The sequence below is a fragment of the Microtus pennsylvanicus genome, chromosome 5 (genome assembly GCF_037038515.1).
Source record: "Microtus pennsylvanicus isolate mMicPen1 chromosome 5, mMicPen1.hap1, whole genome shotgun sequence".
NCBI classification, from domain to species: domain Eukaryota; kingdom Metazoa; phylum Chordata; class Mammalia; order Rodentia; family Cricetidae; genus Microtus; species Microtus pennsylvanicus.
This window is the reverse complement of record NC_134583.1, coordinates 43726263-43736588: the sequence shown is the minus strand read 5'-3', so window position 1 is coordinate 43736588 and position 10326 is coordinate 43726263. Positions and strand designations below refer to the sequence as shown.

Here is a 10326-nt window from a genome sequence, read left to right as displayed (position 1 = left end):
CATGCACGTGTTTTCAGGGCTGACTGCTGGTATTGGTTAACCATTTGGTGAGCTCTTCCCCAGGGAGACTCGGTCCCACTTTAGCTTGGATTAATGAGTCATGCCAGTGGAGTTAAGGAGCTGAAAGCCTGACCTGACCACGAGAAAGGATAGCAAGGAAAGAATTGGTGATGATGAGTGCACAGCGTTTCCATTCTTCCCCATCCTTACCTGGTGTGGGTCATGAGAAAAACTGCTTTCTCACAGGAGGAAAATCAAACCAAAAAATTTAACAAGGCCTCTGCTTCTGAGTTGCTGTTGTAAGGAGGCCACTTGCTTGTTTCCCAGCTGCCCAGCATCTCAGACCCAAAATAATCACACAGAAACTATATTATTTAAAATCCTGCTTGGCCCATTAGCTCCATCTTCTTATTGGCTAACACTTATATCTTAATTTAACCCATTTCTAGTAGCCTGTGTATTGCCACATGGCTGTGGCTTACCGGGTAAAATTCCCAGTGTCTGTCTCTGGTGGGGCTAAATGGCTTCTCCTTGACTCTGCCTCCTCCTCTTCTTGACTCTCCCAGCATTCAGTTTAGTTTTCCCTGCCTTCGTAAATTCTGCCCTATCAACAGACCAAGGCAGTTTCTTTATTCACCAATGATATTCACAGCACTCAGAGGGAAATCCCACATCAAGTTGCCGTATGTACCAAACCATCTTCTTTAAGGGGTAGGGAGTGGGGGAGATATATGTTCATGTAACCACAAACATGCTTCTGGATGAAGACAGAAGTGTGTTCATACTAACCACACAGCATGCTTCTGATGAAAACAGAAGTGTGTTCATGTAACCACACAGCATGCTTCTGATGAAGACAGAAGTGTGTCCAGATAACCACACAACATGTTTCCAGATAAAGACAGAAGTGTGTCCATGCTAACCACACAGGATGCTTCTGAATGAAGACAGAAGTGTGTTCATGTAACCACACAGCATACTTGCGGATGAAGACAGAAGTGTGTTCATGTAACCACACAGAATACTTGCGGATGAAGACAGAAGTGTGTCCATGCTAACCACACAGCATGCTTCCAGGTGAAGACTGGAGTGTGTCCATGCTAACTACATGGCATGCTTCCAATGAAGAGGGCGAGTGACTGAATATTATTTGTTTCCTAATATATTCAGCTTGGAGATCCATTAGGATCCTTGTGGTTACATAATCCAACTGGTAAGGTACAGAAATCCCTCTCTCAACCGATCCCATAATAAATTGGACCCTTCAGAAGTATAACCTTGTATGTTTGGGCTTTAGTTACTCTCTTTTTTTTTTTTTGGTTTTTTGTTTGTTTGTTTGTTTGTTTTTTCGAGACAGGGTTTCTCTGTAGCTTTGGTGCCTGTCCCTGAACTAGCTCTTGTAGACCAGGCTGGCCTCGAACTCACAGAGATCTGCCTGCCTCTGCCTCCCGAGTGCTGGGATTAAAGGTGTGCACCACCACTGCCCACCTCTTTAGTTACTCTCTTGATGGATGAAATTGACTTAAGCAGTTCTCCCAGTGAAATGGTTTTATAAGCTGACCCATCCTCCTGAATTAAAAATGCTTAGTCAGGTTAGCAAGTTTCACATCTTCTCCAATGGGAAAAGAAGATGATATAAATTAAAATTAATTTATAAAGAGGGATGACCCCAAAGGAAAAAACGAGAACTTGAAAAACGGCAGCTGCCAAACTGTAAAACATCTTTCATTGTCTCATGCATGAAGCCAGCTGGCTGTCAAGCACAATGACTGGGTTTCAGGGAAGAGAACAGAGTCTTAGGGCCAGGCCTAGTGACATATATCTGTAGCTCCAGCATTCAAGATATTGGGGTCTAAAGATCATTAATTTGGGGGCAACCTGAGATACATAATGAGACCCTGTAACAATAAAGAGGGAGGAGGAAGATGAGGAAGGGAAGGGATGGAGGAGGAAGAGGAGGAAATAAAGGAGGAGAGGTAGGGGAAGGAAATTAAGCTTTACATCTTTACAAGTGACACCTGACATGGTTGGCAGTTTTGGAGATACAGAAACTTAGCCTAGCTGAAGCACAACGCTCCCTTAAAGAGCCAAATCGTGGAATATACCATTAAATGTGGAATTGTCCCTCATAAGGCTTAGAGTATGGTTCTAATCTGCGCCTATTAATTTCAAATGCCTGATGGTAACAATCTAAAGTCTTGGGGAAGTGCCATTACACTTCTACATTACCACATCTCAATGCCTTATAAATACCTGCCAATGATGTGAAGAAAGGTGTATAGAAAGGGAAGTAGAAGTAGGGCCCTGCATGAAAAATCATCTATAAACCTTTAAAAATAGAAGCCCAGAGGCCAAGGAGATAGTTCAGTAAATAAAGTGCTTAGAGGAACGACAGCCTGAGTTATCCTCTGGCCTACACACACACACACACACACACACACACTCACACACACACACTCCACACACACTCACACACACACTCACACACACTCACACACACACTCACACACACACACACTCACACACACTCACACACACACTCCACACACACTCACACACACACTCACACACACACACTCACACACACACACTCACACACACACACTCACACTCACACACACACACTCACACACACTCACACACACACTCACACACTCACACACACACTCACACACACTCACACACACACATACTCACTCACACACATACTCACACACACACATTCACACACTCACACACATACACACTCACAAACACTCACACACACACATTCACACACACTCACACACACATTCACACACACACTCACACACACACTCACACACACACACATTCACACACACACTCACACACACACTCACACACACATTCACACACACACATTCACACACACACTCACACAGACACACGAGCTTTTTAGGAAGACTATAAACAGCAGTGAGAAGGCAAGTCTCTCCTCCCCCAACTCTCAGACATAGCAATATTCTTCCTCCATAAAAGGGAAATATCAATGCAAGCCTCCTTTGCTAGGCAAGGGTTAAAAGTCATCTTCATAAATACTTCTAAATTGTAGGTCAACATTCTTCTTAAGTTTAATTGAATTGTGAAATTGTATTAATGGTTCAGGTGATAGGGAATTAGAAGACTCTCAAATCAACTCTCAAAGCTAGGAGATGTCTCTTGGGGTTCCTAGAACTTTAGGAAAGGATAATTAAATTAGACATGATCTGGGAGTGCAGGCAAGGGCACCGCCTCAGATTTATGGGGCCCAGGGGATATATGCACTAAGTTATAGCATTATTACATTTCCTGTACTTCTTAATATTCTCCAAATAGACCCCATTTTATCTCCACGTCATTGTGGTGTAAGGGCAATTGCAACTTGAATCAATGCTACCTTCAGTTGCAAAACACTAGGAATGCAGTCTTTTGCTTATTTCTTCATTACATAAGAGGCTTGCAGTAGACTAAACCATGTTCAACAATAAGATTGGCTAAGTCAAGAAACTGTCCTCATGGTGTTTCTAGTAAGAAGGAAAAACGTCACTAATCAAATAACCCAATCCACATCGAAGAGTCCTCTATTGCTGAACTTGTGCTCTATATAGTCAAGTCTCCACCTCTGCAAGGAAGGTATCTCCATCGAAGAAAATGGCACCTCAGAAGGGTGCTGTAGTTAGCTGAAGGCTGCACAGAAGCATGAGGCAGAACTTGTGTTTCCCGCATACCCATGCAGTCTGATTAGAACACAGAGTAAGAACAGAAGCATTACATTCATGTGCATGGACATTTTTTATTTTTGTTTGTTTGTTTGTTTTTATTTTTTGAGATAGATTTTCTCCGTGTAACAATACTGACTGTCCCGGAACTCACTTTTGTAAACCAGGTTGGCCTCAAACTCACAGAGATCCATCTGCCTCTGCCTCCTGAGTGTTGGGATTACAGGCGTGCTGCAGTGCATGGACATTTCATTGACACTGAAACCTGAAGGTTACTGGACATTACGTCCTAACAATCCCTACAGGGTAAACTAATAGCAAAGCATTTTAGAGACCATCTCGGGAGTCCTTATTATGCCTGGCTCAGCCATTCTACAGCTGGTTTGTAAAGCGAAGGTAAAGACTGTGGGACATGCTGAGGTGTTTGCACAGTGGATGAAGCTGTGGAGGTACGGGATCCTAGATCCCGACCAGCTTGTAATGCCACACCAGCCATGAAAACAGTCAGGCTGCATCGACAGAGAGGGAACCCTGAGAGACATCACCAATGGTATGTGAGAGACGACCCAACAGTTTAGGACTTGTGTTGCTCTTACGGAGGACCTGGGTTTGATTCTCAGCACTTGCATGGTGACTGACACTATCCAAAACTCCAGTTCCAGGCATCCAGCACTCCCTTAGACCTCCATGGGCACCAGGTCTTAGACCTCCATGGGCACCAGGTCTTAGATCTGCATGGGCACCAGGTCTTAGATCTGCATGGGCACCAGGTCTTAGACCTCCATGGGCACCAGGTCTTAGACCTCCATGGGCACCAGGTCTTAGACCTCCATGGGCACCAGATCTTAGACCTCCATGGGCACCAGGTCTTAGACCTCCATGGGCACCAGATCTTAGACCTCCATGGGCACCAGGTCTTAGACCTGCATGGGCACTGCACCAGGTCTTAGACCTGCATGGGCACCAGGCACACACATGATGCACATACAAATATGACCCGCCCAGCAGGTCCTAAGTTACTCCAGAGTCTTGAAGAGGCACTATCTGAAAGACATGGGGGGGGGGAACAGACGCCAAGCAGTATTCCTTGTCAAGGCATCCCTTTATTGAAGCAAGTTTTATGTCTTATATACTCCTCAGTGAGGAGCTTGGGCAGGGGGCAACTGAGGAAGGGGGAAGGGGGGAAGGAAAGGAGGGACTCGGTAGCTAGGCAGCTAAGCCGGGCAGTTGCAAGGTCAGTGGCTGTTAGTTATAACCTGCTGTTAGTCATAAGCAGTGAACAAAGAAGACACTCTGAGGTGCTGTCTGAAGCTTGAATCTCCAAGGTCAGCATACAATGTCTCAGTTAACTTTAAGTTTTCCTGTCTCAAGATTTTCACCTCAAGGCCCTGTGAGACGTGAGAAAGGAGAAGCCTGAAATGGCTCCTGACACAAATATGCAGGCAAAAACTCATGTCTTATTCCAGTTATCTGCGAGGGGATGGAGGAAAAGGGGGGATAAAGTGATACAGTTCTATTTCAATTTTAAAACATATTTTAAAAAGCATTCATACAGATAAATAAATCTTTAAAAATTAAAAAGAAAAGAAAAAGACTTTGCCAAGCTCAAAGATGTTGTCACTTAAGTGTACTAGAGTCCAGGGTCCTTCTAATACAAGGCTGTGTCTGATCCTTAAGTCTATTCCTTTAATCTTTTTCTTTTTTTTCAATTTACGTGTTTATTGAGTGCCTGTTATGTGCTAAATATTGTTCAGGGTACTTGGGACACATCAGAGAATAAAACAAGGAGCCCTGCCATCGTGGAGCGCACAGTCTATCGTGTGTGTCGCCGCCGCTTCACCTATGTACTGCTTCTGACCCTGGACAAATCACTGCGCCTTTCTGGCCAATGGGGTAAAAGGAGGCTGGGCTCAGTAGACGCTGAGCTGGGTGTACTGCAGGTGCGGACCAGGACACCACCCGAACCCACCACCCAGACAGCAGAGAGGGCTGGAGGCGCATCTTTAATAATCAAGTACAGTGAGGAGAAGGGAGAGGAAGGGAGCAGCTACACGAGCTGCTGCTGCTGCTTGGTGGCGGCCTTGTTGGCCAGGTCCTTGGCTTTCTCTGTAGCTGCCAGTGCCGTCTCCTTTGCTTTTTCTTTGGCCTCGTTGGCTGTCTCAACAAGTGTTCTGGAAGAAGCCTCCCCTTGTAGCTTGGCCAAGATGTACTCAAGGCCCTTCATCGTCTTGGTCACATTGCTTTTGAACTGGGCAAGGCCAAATTCCTGGACAGCTCGAGAGACACCAAATAAGGTGGAGGAGACCCAGGCTTCCCGACGGATTTCGGTTCAGCCGCTGTTGTCAGAGTTCACACAGTAAACACATCGCTCCTCCACCACCATCAGCCTAGCGTGGTTGATGTTCCAGGTGAAGGTGGTCATGGTCTGGTTCTGTGGGTCCACAACCGAGTGAACAACGTTGGCAAGAAAAAGTCGCTCTGCCCAACGTGGCATTCCTGTTGGTCTTGATCAGGAGTCTCTGAGACAGAAGCTTCTGGTCAGGGGTCACCTCCTGGTGTACTATGTCTTCCGTTAAGACATGTTTGCTATAGGGATTCGGGTATCGTTGCCAGAAGGCAGCGAACACTTGGTCCCAGGAACTTCAGAGCACGCTCTGGCCCAGGAAATACTTCGCCACCGTCCGGACCCAGATGGGCTCAGCACCCGTGCAGCATCAGGTTGAAGAGGCCAAGGGTGGGAGGCACGTGGTTTGGCGCATGCCCGCCAGGATCGCAGCTCAGTCACTGCTGCACCCAAGTCCCTATGGCCGTCATGAAGGACTATAAGACTGCCTATTCCTTTGATCTTATGAATGGGAATGTTCTAGCCTCTGTTTGCTGTTTGTTTAACTGCTTATGCATGCCATCTTGTGAGGCTCTGGTTTCAGACAAAAACTGGTAAAACCCTCAGTGAAATGGACTTCCTCCAGGTCTAGAACCTTCTTGTTACTGGACTTACAGGTGAAGCAGAAGAGGGCCAAACCAAATTCACTGATGGTGTTGGCTGGATAGTACTAGACACAGTATATGAAAACGGAAATTTGCAAGCCAGGCCTCCATCTTCTATATTTATTTTAGTAGTCTTATCTTCCACGCTCCCGCAGAAAAACCCATTTATTCTGACCATGCAATAGTTTTCACAGCCCAGACTTCTAAACCTGTGTTTTTCATCCTTGTTTCTTGACCTCTAAGGACAGTGTCTGTAACCTTCCAACACGGGGCTCACAAAAGCCTCCTTCTACTTACTGACACGCACAGAATTCACACAACTGTGGCCAGGGGGAATGGGATACAGCAGGGCAAGCTCTCCAGTCACACAACTTTATTCCAGATTCACAGCCCTCCATGCTGTCTTCCTGCCCCCAAGGTCCTTATTCTCTCTCTTCTCAATTTATGAAAATGACAAATGACCATAATCATTGGGGTCTCAATTGTCTAGAGAGCTATAAAGTAAAAATCCTACCTAGCAGGGTTGTCATGGGCTTTTTCCACCAGGAACATCCATATTTATTCAATAAATACTTGAATAATTTGTATCAAGAGAAAGGTCATAAGTGGAATGAGAATCCTTCAGTCTCCTGAAAGTTTGGAAGCAGTAATGGAAAAGATTCCACAGTGTCCTTGGCTCCTCTCAAGCTGCTGTCTTGGAAGAAGCCACCTTCTTGTGGTCTAAGAGTGTAGTTTCCCAAATAGTATCCCGAAGGTCCGTGACTTCCATCCTTACCTCATGCATTCCAGTTTATGTATTAGGGCCTGCTTCCTCGTCTGCCTTAGATATTCAGATCTCCCAGTTCTCTGCCCCCCTGAGAACCAGCTGTTCATCTCTTACCCTTGCATCTACCCCACCCATTCCTGGTGCTAAAGACACATCCATGAACAAACATCCCTGAATCCTTTGCCTCTTGGAGACTATCAACTGCAGTAGGTCAACTGCTGTGGAACCGAAGGAAAGTCTAGCATTACTATTTGTACCTAAGAAACAAGTGTCTCCCAGAAATAACTTCCTTAATCCTGACGATAACAAACTTTCTAACTAAAAGTAAAAGGTACACAGGACAAGAAAGAAAGAAAGAAAGAAAGAAAGAAAGAAAGAAAGAAAGAAAGAAAGAAAGAAAGAAAGAAAGGAAGGAAGGAAGAAAGAAAGAAAGAATTAAGAGAATCATCAGTCTGACTATAGAGCAAGTCAAGAAGATCGGGCCCCCTCTCCTCTATTGCTTAGGGTCTTAGCCAGGGTCATTCTTGTGGATTCCTGGGAATTTCTCTAGAGTAAGGTTTCTGCTAACCCTATAATGGCTCCCTCAACCAAGATATCTCTTTCCTTGCTCTCATCTCTGTCCTTCCTCCATCTCGACTATCCCATTCCTTCAAGTTCTCCTCAACCTTCCCCTTCTCCCCTCCTATTCCCCTTCCACCCTGCCCCTCCCCACCTTAGTGCTCCTAATTTTGTCAGGCAATCTTGTCTTTTTCCAATTCCAGGTGGATCTATATATGTTTTTCTTTGGGTTCACCTTATTACTTGGCTTTCTAACATCATGAACTATAGGCTCAATGTCCTTTGTTTATATCTAGTATCCATTTATGAGTGAGTACATATCATATTCATCTTTTGGGATCTGTGTTACCTCACTCAAAACAGTGTTTTCTTTTTTTGTTATTGATTTTTGTTGAACTCTACATTTTTCTCTGCTCCCTTCCCTGCTTCTTTTCCCTCTCCCCTCCCCTTCAACCCTCTCCCAAGATCCCCATGCTCCCAATTTACTCAGGAGATCTTGTCTTTTTCTATTTCCCATGTAGATTAGATCCATATATGTCTCTTAGGGTCCTCATTGTTGTCTAGGTTTTCTGGGATTGTGATTTGTAGGCTGGTTTTCTTTGCTTTATGTTTAAACACCACTTATGAGTGAGTACATGTGATAATTGTCTTTCTGTGTATGGGTTACCTCACTCAAAATGATTTTTCTAGCTCTATCCATTTGCCTGCAAAATCCAAGATGTCATTTTTTCCTGCTGTGTAGTACTCCATTGTGTAAATGTACTACATTTTCCTTATCCGTTGTTCCATCTAAGGGCATTTGGGTTGTTTCCAGGTTCTGACTATGACAAACAACACTGCTATGAATATAGTTGAGCACATGTCCTTGTGGCACGATTGAGCATCCTTTGGATATACACCCAAAGTGGTATTACTGGGTCTTGAGGAAGGTTGTTTCTTAATTTTCTGAGAAATTGCCACACTGACAGCCAAAGGGGCTGTACCAGCTTGCATTCCCACCAGCAATGCAGAAGTGTTCCCTTTTCTCCACAACCTCTCCAGCATAAGTTATCATCAGTGTTTTTGATCTTGGCCATTCTTACATGTGTAAGATGGAATCTCAGAGTTATTTTGATTTGAATTTCTCTGATGATGAAAATATTGAACATTTTCTTAAGTGTCTTTCAGCCACTTTTAGATTTTAGATTCCTCTGTTGAGAGTTCTCTGTTCAGGTCTGTACTCCATTTTTCTATTGGATTATGTGATCTTTTGATGACCAATTTCTTGAGTTCTTTGTATATTTCGGAGATCTGACCTCTGTCTGATGTGGGGTTAGTGAAGATCATTTCTTATTCTTTCTTTGTCTTCTTGACTGTGTCCTTTGCTTTACAGAAGCTTTTCAGTATCAGGATGTCCCATTTATTCATTGTTTCTCTCAGTGTCTGTGCTACTGGGGTTATATTTAGGAAGTGGTTCCCTGTGCCAGTGAGTTCAAGTGTACTTCCCTCCTTCTCATCTATAAGGTTCAGTGTGGCTGGCTTTATGCTGAAGTCTTTCATCCATTTTGACTTGAGTTTTGTGCATGGTAATAGATATGGGTCTATTTTCATTCTTCTACATGCTGATACGGGATAGTGTTTTTTAATTCCACCTATTTGCATGCAAAATTCAAGATGCCATTGGTTTTTTTACCTCTGAGTAGTACTCTAATGTGTAAATTGCCATATTTTCTTTATCCATTTTTCGGTTGGGGGCATCTAGAAGCTTCATCCAACAACTGATGGAAACAGAGGCAGAGACCCACTTCAGAGCCATGGACTGAGCTCCCAAATTCCAGCTAAAGAGTGGGAGGAATGAGAATATGAGCAAAGAGGCCAAGGCCATGATGGGGACACCCACTGAAACAGTTTACCTGAGCTAACAGGAGCTCACCAACTCCAGCCAGACTGGGAAGGAACAAGCATAGAACCAAACTAGTCCCTCTGAATGTGGTTGACAATTGCATGGCTGGGGCAGACTAAGGGGTCACTCGCAGTAGCACCAGGATTTATCTCTACCGCATGTACTGGCTTTTTGGGAACCTATTCTCTTTGGATGGATACCTCGCTCTGTCTAGGTATAGTAGGGAGGGCCTTGGACTTTTCACAAAGCAATGTGCCTTACTCTCTCTGAGGATTGGATGGGGAAGTAGGAAGGTGTGTGGAGGGAATGGGAGGAGATGAGAGGAAGGGAGGAAGTGGGAACTTGGATTGGTATTTGTTAAAAATCTAATAAATAAAATAGAAAGAAAGAAGAAACCTCATTTCTCAAGATGA

At 44.4% G+C, this 10326-nt stretch overlaps 1 pseudogene; it reads right to left on the bottom strand.

The window, feature by feature from the left end:
- Window positions 1-5703: 5703 nt before the first annotated feature.
- Window positions 5704-7608, bottom strand: LOC142851254 (PRELI domain-containing protein 1, mitochondrial pseudogene; annotated as a pseudogene).
- Window positions 7609-10326: the final 2718 nt, after the last annotated feature.